Genomic DNA, 9,621 nt, shown 5'->3' with positions numbered 1-9,621 from the left:
AAGAGCATTTCAAAAGGTGTTTTGTTTTGTAAAAGAGGTGTTGGTGTTCGGTTGATCAAATATGCAGCGGAAAGTATTGCATCACCCCAAAAAGGTTTTGGCAAGTGAGATTGAAACAAGAGTGCACGAGCCATATTTAGCAAATGTCGATGCTTGCGCTCAGCTACGCCATTCTGTTGTGGCGTATTGATGCAGCTAGTTTGATGCAAGATACCTTTTGAGGAATAAAACTGGAAACACTTGAACTCAGGTCCATTTTCACTACGAACGATCTTAACTTTACTATCAAACTGATTTTCAACAAGTATGATGAATTGCATAAGAAGGTTTCGTGCTTCAGACTTATTGTGCATGAGATAAATCCAAGTGTAACGAGAAAAATCATCTACAATAGTAAGAAAATATTGTGCTCCTGAAATGGATGGAACATGGTATCCTCCCCATATGTCAACATGAATTAATTCAAAACAACAATTACTCAAAGAAGTACTTAAAGGAAATGGCTTTCGAGTCTGCTTGGCCAAAGGACAGATAGAACAATGGCTGGTGTCACATGACTTATTTTGCAAGAAAGGGAAAAATGAAGATACTTTGCTTGACGGATGCCCTAGCCTCCAATGCCATAGGTCGTCGGTTTTGCTTCTCACCGCATTGCACGTTCCTTCCTTAGGCATGTTGAGACAGTATAGTCCCTCACTCTCAGCTCCCGTCCCAATCATCCTCCCCGAACGCAGGTCCTGAATAAAACAAACATGCTTGAGAAATATAGTAATGTAAAATGAGTCCAAAGTAAGTTTGCTGATGGAGATGAGGTTCAGGTAGAATGTGGGAACACAAAGGACATTATGAAGAATGAAATGAGGTGAAAAAGTCACTGTCCCAATGTGTGACACTGGAAGTCTTTTCCCACCGGGTAACCGCACAGTCCTATTGTGCACGGGATAACAAGAAGAGAGAAAAACTGCATTGCATACAATGTGATCGCTAGCCCCGCTATCCAAAATCCATACTACATCCTTGTTATCACGAGAAAGTGCACAAATTGTACCTGGAATTTCTTCAAGGTTTGGTATGTTACCCACAAAGTTGGTCGTGGATGGTTTGTTGGTATTCAGCATCTCTAGCAGTTGATTGCCAGCTCTTGACTTGTTTCCTGCTGCTTGTATACGATTCAGCAGCTCCAGCATTTGGTTGCACTCCGTTTTGGAGAGTGGAAAGTCCATTGCATCCTCTTTCCCTTCACTCATGGTGCCAACATGGTTGGCCTTTGAATTGCTTGATCCTTCTCCCATTATTCTCTGCAGTAGTTATTGGTGTGACCCCTGCCATCACAGTAGGTACACTTGAGATGTGCCCTACAATTTTTTGTGTAATGATTGGTCATATGACACTTCTCACAATACTTTGTCTCTCCTCCCATGAACTGTGATTCACGAGAAAAGGATGGAGCATTCTTCTCTTGCTTCTCAAATTTTTCTGGCCTCTTGACCGCAAAGGCAGAAGCTTCTGTCATTGATCCATGCTTGCCTGCAACTGCTTCTACTTGTTTCTCTTGACGAAGTACCATGGCGTATGCTTTGTTCAGTGTTGGTAAGGGCTCAAGACTGATGATATTGCTCCTTATTTGTGTAAATCCTTCATTCAATCCCATCAAAAACTTCATTGTCTTCTGAGTCTCGATGAAAGACTTAACTTCTGGAGCGGCATCACAACTACAAGGAGGGAAAGAGCAAAGAGAGTCCTTCTCATCCCACAATGTCTTCAGTTTGGTGAAGAATGAAGTCACCGAGGTACCTCCTTGCTCACAGCCATGAATAGCGCTCTCAACTTGAAATAGAGCAACTGTGTTTACCTGTGAAAACCTTTCCTTCAACTCCAGCCACATGCTACGTGCATCTTTACAGTGTATCACACTGCTGGAGATATCTTTTGACATGGCTCCCAGCAGCCACGTCTTCACTAAGGTATTACATCTCTCCCACTGCAATTGCTCGGAAGGACTGTGGGTTGGTTTTACTAGAGTCCCATCGACGAAACCCTTTTTATTCTTGATTGTTAGTGACATAAGCATCGATTGTTCCCATGTAGTATAGTTGTCTTCCACCAAGGCTTGTGCAACCAGCATGGCGCCTGGCTGGTCCGAGTGGTGGAGAAAAAGTGGATGGTTGGAATTCTCCCATGGTGCAGCATTCTTGGAGGTCTGTTGATCGTGAGGATTTTGAACGATAGCCCTCTCTTCGTCTCCAGCCATGAGGTAAATGTGTTCGTTGGGATTCTTAGGGTTTCTAGGTCCTCAGAAGCGCGCACGCTCTGATACCATAAAGAATTTGGATAATAATATGTTTCTTGTATTGTATTCAAAGTAGGGCAGGTTACAAGATTATATACAACTTCATGCAAATCTTTCCTACGTGAAAGTAGGGATAACTATGGTAAAATATCATAACCTTTTCATACATATCTTTACAGCTATTCTACCATATCCTATAGTATCAGTTTTGATTCCTATAGTATCAGCTATTCTACTCATCATCATCATGTAAAACAGAGGCACATACATCATGGATGCATAGACTGGTGAATAGAAGAGGAGCACCCACAAACAAAACCTCTTTAATCTTTATGAAGCTCTTGCTATAATGGCAACAGTAAACTTACCTATTAACCCTACCGACATCAAAACCTAGTCCTCCTCATCTGGTACAAGACTTTTAAGATCCATAAATCTTGGATGCATATAGTGATAGCACGGGGTCAATATGGGATTCATTGGATCGTATGATATCATCGATATCGGTCCTCATCAGTAACAACATTTTTCTTCTCTTCCATCTCGATCGACTTCAATGTTCGGATCGTGCTTACGACTTGTTAAAAGTGTATGATGAGCACCCTCATTTCGATCTTGACTTTGTATCCTATTGCTTGATGAGGTACAAAGCCTTAGGTATTTCGCGAACATGACGAGATGAATGGAGTTGTCCTTATACAACCTATATATTACTTGATTAGATATACGTTGAGGTTAAATAATTACGAAATAAGGTACTTAGTTTTTCTTTCATGACGCTTTTCACAAATTCATGACTCCGTCGACGCTTGCTTCTGACAAGCATTTGCAACGAACCTTATGTAGTAGATAAATATTACATAAAATAATTGCTCAACGTTTCGATGGTAAATGAAGTTATCCTTGTTGGCCATTTTCACATAACTCATTTTAGACTTTACCCAATTAAGAGAGGGTGAGAGGGAGAGATGTACGTGTAGGCTTAGGTTTTATGTGGTGTTGGAGATGGATAAGAGGGTATAATCTGGATGTCCTCGTCATGTTTCCAATGCCAGGAATGGCCAGTGGCCTGAACTGTTTCTTGTCATCAAGGAGAAAAGAAAGAACTGCATCATTACGTTAAAAGATTGACCACTTTTGATAATGACTTATTATTCCTTTTATATGAGTAATAATGCCCTATTGTGCTTCGGGTTTCCATAATTTTCAGCAACTATTCGCAAATAGAGCTTTTCTTTTTCTGGTGCAGTGCACTACCTAAAAAGAAAAAAGAATACCCATCTTACTTTTCTTCCTTGCATATATTTAATTTACCAAGCCTTTTCATTTACCATTCACTTTTTTTTTTTTTTTGAATCAAGGAAATAGTATACCAATAATATATTCATTACAAGCCAGAATATGTCATTTTCCAGTGAGGCTGATCATCGCCTTGGTAAGCTATTGCCTCACCAACTAGCTAATCAGACACGAGCCCCTCCTCGGGCGGATTCCTCCTTTTGCTCCTCAGCTTACGAGGTATTAACTGCCGTTTCCAGCTGTTGTTCCCCTCCCAAGGGCAAGTTCTTAAGCGTTACTCACCCGTCCGCCACTCGAAACAACATATCCTTCCGCTGTCATTTAAGGGCATGACAAACAAAAACATAATGGTAGTACCCACAAATGGTACATAGAAATAAACATACGCATTGTACATTTAAATACGTAGAGGTAGTGGGGACCCTCCTTTGGTACTACTCCAAAAGTGTTAGAGATACATAGAGTGCACATCGGGGCTGAGCTTCCTAAATACAAGGAATTTATTGTAATTAGATAAAAACTAAAAACATAGGGATGAGCCTAAGGCAAAACATCCCAGCCCAAATTATGTCCAAGAGGGCAATCCCGAGAGAATGGGCCCAGCAAAGAGTTGACCCGAGCCCGCCACCATCCACAATCGCCAGCGCCGCCACCCATCCTCAACCCCAGCGCTGATCATGCTGTCAGACCTACAGCCACCGCGGCCCCACACGAGACTGATCAGAACCGCCTAGCCACGCCACCACCACTATCAATACAGATCCACCACAACCACGCAACCCCAGCAATCCTTCCAGGCCGCCAAAAGCCTCGCCGCCACACCGATCCGCCATACCACGCCATCACTGGTTGTGGAAATTCCCTCACGAAGCCCCGCCGCCATAAATCCTGGAAGCGCTTGACGACACTGACCATCCTTGCAGAATCCGACTAGTCTGGATCCCTCCGCCAAACCCCAAGCCACACCCCATGCATGAGACTATCCGACAAAAGCTTTTAAGACATGCGCGACAGTAGCCCAAATCGGCATAGTTGAAACGCCGACGAGCTCCGCCGGACGAGAAGAAAATCAAGAAAACCTAGACGTAGTCCGAGTTTTCTGGAGCAAACCCGAGAAAGAGTTTTCTGGAGAATTTTTATTTTTTTCTATATTTACCATTCACTTTGAAACCAAAGCAACATAACCAACTATAAGGCAAATTCATATTCGTGTTAAGTGGCTTTGTTTATGTCATGTCATTTGGTACTTAGAATCAACTTGTTGTATTATGTTTCAAATGGATAACCCGCTTTGTAAATTTTCCATGTTTATATAAACATAAGAACTATAGATATGCGGTTGATTTATGCTATATATTCAGCCGAGGGAGTGATTGAGGAAATTAGTATGTCTAATTTTTTATTTTTGCATCTCAATTATATCTCTTAATCTCTCATACTCACCGAGATGCTAACCAGGTTGCTCATCATGTTGCGAGGTTTGTAGTGTGTTAGAATGGGCTTTTGGTTTTGCTCATCACGAATGATTGATAATGTGTTTGTCACTAACAATGTCTCAGTTAGTTGTAAGGACTCATTGATGGTACATTAATGTATGGATACATCAAGTAAATCAGTTTTACTTAGAAGTAAATTGACTTCATGCATTAATAGACTAGCTCGGCCTGATCTCAAGATAGTCTACAACTGTAGAGAGTTGGTTTACTCACCCTTTTCATTTACTATTCAATATTCACTTTCAGAGCAAACCAATAGAAGCAACGAGATAGATTCATATATATGTTATTTTATTTATTTTTCTGTGTCAAATATTATTAATACAATTCGTTTAAATTCTATTTTTCAGGTTAGCTTGCTTAACATCTTTAGCAATGCTAGCCATTTTTGAGTCAAATTTTAGCTAAAGTAGCTACAAAATTATTTTAGCTAGCCACTTTAGAATTACGTCTGCATCAATGCTCTCTATTTTAGCTAGTTTTGAATTTATATATTTTTTTTAAATGAAGATTAAATAGTTTAAATGTATTTATAAATTACATAAAATAACTTAAAATGAGTGTTTTAAATTATAGAGAGTCTCATCCCGCTCTCTATATTTATGAGCGAGATAGCTAAAAGTTATAATAGAGAGCCACTTAGGAGTCTGATGCAGCTGCTAAAATAGATAAAAAGCTAAACATGCTCTCCAAAATAGCTAAGGAGCCAAAATAGAGAGTCTGTTAAAGATACTCTTACCCTGTAACTAACTCCTTTATACATTATATTGCATATGGTTAATGTCAATGATTTGTGCGGTCTGGTGGAGGTACTTTGTGTGTCTCATGTCTTTTTTGCAGGGCAATTGTAACTCTCCTACTTTCTGGGATGCTAGTCGGGTTGCTCATCATGTTGCGAGATTTGCATCTCGAAAGAATTGACGTTTATTTTGGTTAGAACTTAGAAGTTAGGTGTTTTTAACTCATAAATATGAATTCTTATATATACATATACATAACTGACAATCTCAATCAATTGTAGAAGAGATTCGTTTACGATAAATTTAATATATCGATATAGTACTGGCAATTCCAACTAATATCGAGCTAGTCTACGACCATAAAGAACTAAAGAAATAGGTACATGAATATATTAATATATCGTAAATAAAAGATCATATAATTACTAGACAGTTATACACCATTAATCATGTGTTCCCATTGGAGTCGTGTTTACCATGTTTGTAAAAATGATTGCAAAATCAAGTTGGAGTTGGTCCACTAGAAATTAAGCATTTGAGAGACTGGGACGAGGTACTTTCTTGTATTAGGAGGAGGAAAATGAGTAAACATGGGCTGGCATGGGCCTGGCCTGATGTGGACTTGGAAGCTCCAAAGCGGATATGGAGGATCCGGGTCGTCCCGACAGAAAGACAACGTTAACAAATGTACAACGTGGCCTCCTTTCTTAACGTTTAAAATTGTGGATTTGATAATATAGACCTTTGTGGCTTTGTGTCTTCCCGGCGGGACCCACTTGATTGGCATTGACACCAACCCAACATACCCACCCTAGATTTCTAAAAACCCCGTCCCGTCGCTTTCGTAGTTACATACATACATTCACCATTTTCACTCCTTTAATTTGTCACTTATTGCTATGTACTATGTGCATTCACTTTGGTCACATTATATGTACATGTATACGTTTGTACGACTATTTATAATTTCATGCATGGTGGACTAATTTCATATAACGACAATCAAAACAAACTTCATGCAACGGTAGATTACCGTTCGTCTGTCATTACGTAAATTTTAAGAATAAAATCTTCATATGATATTTTTTTATTTTTTTATTAACATCCTCATATGGTATTTGACCTATCACAAAATGCACTTTTTTATGCTTATAAATTTTTAGATCGTTTGGTGGTATCTAAACTATCCATCCGTTAACCCTTTTAGTATTTCCATTTTCATTACTTCGTTAAAGTAAGGATAAAATTGTAAAAAAAAATTTAATTTTTACAAAACTTTTATTAACTAAATTAAAATAAATTGAACTAAGTTGTAAAAATAAAAAGTTTGTTGAATACCGCCTCTATTGATTAATCTCATTAATTATTCTAAAAGAAAAAATTTCTCTGACCAAAATTAATATATATTAACATTTTCATGAAAAAACAAATAAACATTTTCATGAAAAAAGAACCAAATAAAAATAGAGGTACTGAAATGAATTGCCTCAGAAACTCCAAGAACATGAAGAATAGAATTTGGAATTAATTTTCTTTTTTTATGTGTCAAAATATTTTTTAAATTATAGATGTAAAATATATTAAATACTATAAATCTAAATAAGAATGACAAAACAATTTTACCCTTAATATATTTCCCACATGAGTGCCACGTGGTTGCCACATAAGCATTTTTAACAGAATAATGGATGAAAGTATTAAATAGGCTAACAAAAGGATAGCATATGTACCATAAGACTCCCCTAAAAAATTTTAAGTACCAAAAAATACATTTTGTAATAGTTCATTTACCATATGAGGATTTTACTCTTACATTAATCAGTGCATCGATCCATTATGAAACTCCTAATTGTACAGGCAACATTTATATAACTAATATAAGTAGGGTGGCAATTTGGCAATAGAGGAGTCCACTTGTTGGTTCAACCTCTGTCCCGAACCGGCTCGGGTAAAGACCCCTTTGATGGCCTATGATGTTGTGGAATGTGGACGTTTAGAATTCGTGAACCCTCTTATTGTTATACTATCCTTCTTTCTTTCTTTCTTTCTTTTATATCTTACAATTATTTGTTAGACTTACCACCCAAAATCTAAATATGAATGTGAAAGTATTGGATGGTCATGATCCTCATTTTCTCCTCAGGGGCCCTGAAACCCAAGGTCAGCATACTGTTTTTGTATCTAAATTGCTAAGAGTCTCTATCCACTATCTTCGTATGCGTGCAACTACTGTGTGCGCAGAGCTAGATCATATATGATTGAGGCCTAAGATGCGAAACACTATGCTTACAACGAATTACAATGACATGTCAGTCCTCAACTAATAGGTGTTTTGGATCATTAGCAAGGCGGCAACATCTAATAGGAGCGTTAATTGTATGTTCTTGTTCATCTACAGCTTAATGATAAACAACCTACCCTAGCATGGTGGGGGGTTTGAAATTTTGAAATTCCTGCAGATCGATCACCTTAGTAGCTTTTGTAGCTATACGGCTATACCTATAAATGCATGCAATCTATATATGACTCTATGCAAGTGCCCCACTAGTCCACTACTACGTCGATCAGTACAAGTTGCCGGCGAATAACCGTTGCCGACATCACTGAACTGGGGTTTATGGGTCCCCGGCCAACCTAACGAGTAATAGCTTGCACAGGAAAACTGGAAAAATAAACCAAATTTGGTTCACAGCCAAAATGCCAACCTATACCTAGCCAAATACATGCTAGATATTTCAAAACATAACAAAATGTACCAATTTCTTAGGTACAAAAGATCCACGATCCAATTCCTTCCGTAAACTCGTTGGGAGAGTCGATTTTGTTTGCAAATTAAGAAGAGCATTTGTTCTTCTTTGAGCAGTCTTGTTCACCACTCAATTAATTTATTATTCAGTTTTTTTTTTTTAATAAGAGAGAATAAAATTAAATAGCAAAGTCTCTAAGGCAACCATGGTTTACAAGATCAAATAATAAGGCCCTAGAGGCCTGAGGGGGAACCCTACCTCTCCAATAGGAATACAAGGTAGTAACTTGTCCTACGTTAGCTAAGGCAGCAACAAAATTAGCCTCCCTCAGAACATGTTTGAAAGAGATTGACAGGAAGCTGGTGGCAATGTTTCTAATATAATTTATTATTTATTATTCAGTTGTGCTCAACGACTTGTCATTGAAAGCCTAAACCCCAAACTCAAGCCGCAGCCGCTCTCTCCTTCTAACCTAGGGTTAGGGTTTTGTTCGACTACGTAGTCTCTTCTTTCACGTCAATGGCTGCAATTGATGCAATGGCCGCCCACCTGGCCTCCTCCTTAGCCTCGGCTGATGGGAAGAAACCAGTGGACCTACGTCCGTAAAAAAAGGTTGAGACAACCCGAGGTTTTCATGGTTGGTAAGCTACTTACGGCGAGAGAGTGTTAGAAACGGGCATAATTTGGCTAGTTTGTCTTTAATTAATAAAGAATACCATAACCGGGCGTGGAGCTAAGTAATTCTGAACCCTTTTCAAAAAAAAAAAACAAAAACAAAGTGTTGTAGAGTATTGAAACTGTGGCCTTTAATTAGCGATCCAATGGTACTTGTGTCATATTTCTGTATCATTATAGTGTGTTTAGAGATATCGATACATCTCAAGTCTATAGATGAAGTTCAAGTTAGAACTTTTCAAACAACGTCCATAGTTTTTTGTTATTCTTCTTTTGGTCATTAGATTGAAGAACATATAAGTAGTTTGTAATGGACATTTTATACAAAGAGGATCAATAGTCTAATAGCGACTGAATATATTTTTCGAAGTAGG

The 9,621-nt window shown here is 38.4% G+C and overlaps 1 long non-coding RNA gene across 1 annotated transcript; it reads right to left on the bottom strand.

Moving 5' to 3' along the window:
* Positions 1-420: 420 nt before the first annotated feature.
* Positions 421-1,189, bottom strand: LOC133731607 (uncharacterized). The gene is made up of 2 exons (XR_009856730.1): positions 1,049-1,189; positions 421-737 (listed from the first exon to the last, which is right to left on the bottom strand). It is a non-coding gene; the product is annotated as an uncharacterized LOC133731607 (long non-coding RNA).
* Between the last annotated feature and the right edge of the window lie 8,432 nt (positions 1,190-9,621).

The sequence above is a fragment of the Rosa rugosa genome, chromosome 2, assembly GCF_958449725.1.
Source record: "Rosa rugosa chromosome 2, drRosRugo1.1, whole genome shotgun sequence".
NCBI lineage: Eukaryota > Viridiplantae > Streptophyta > Magnoliopsida > Rosales > Rosaceae > Rosa > Rosa rugosa.
This window is presented reverse-complemented; position numbering and strand designations above follow the sequence as displayed.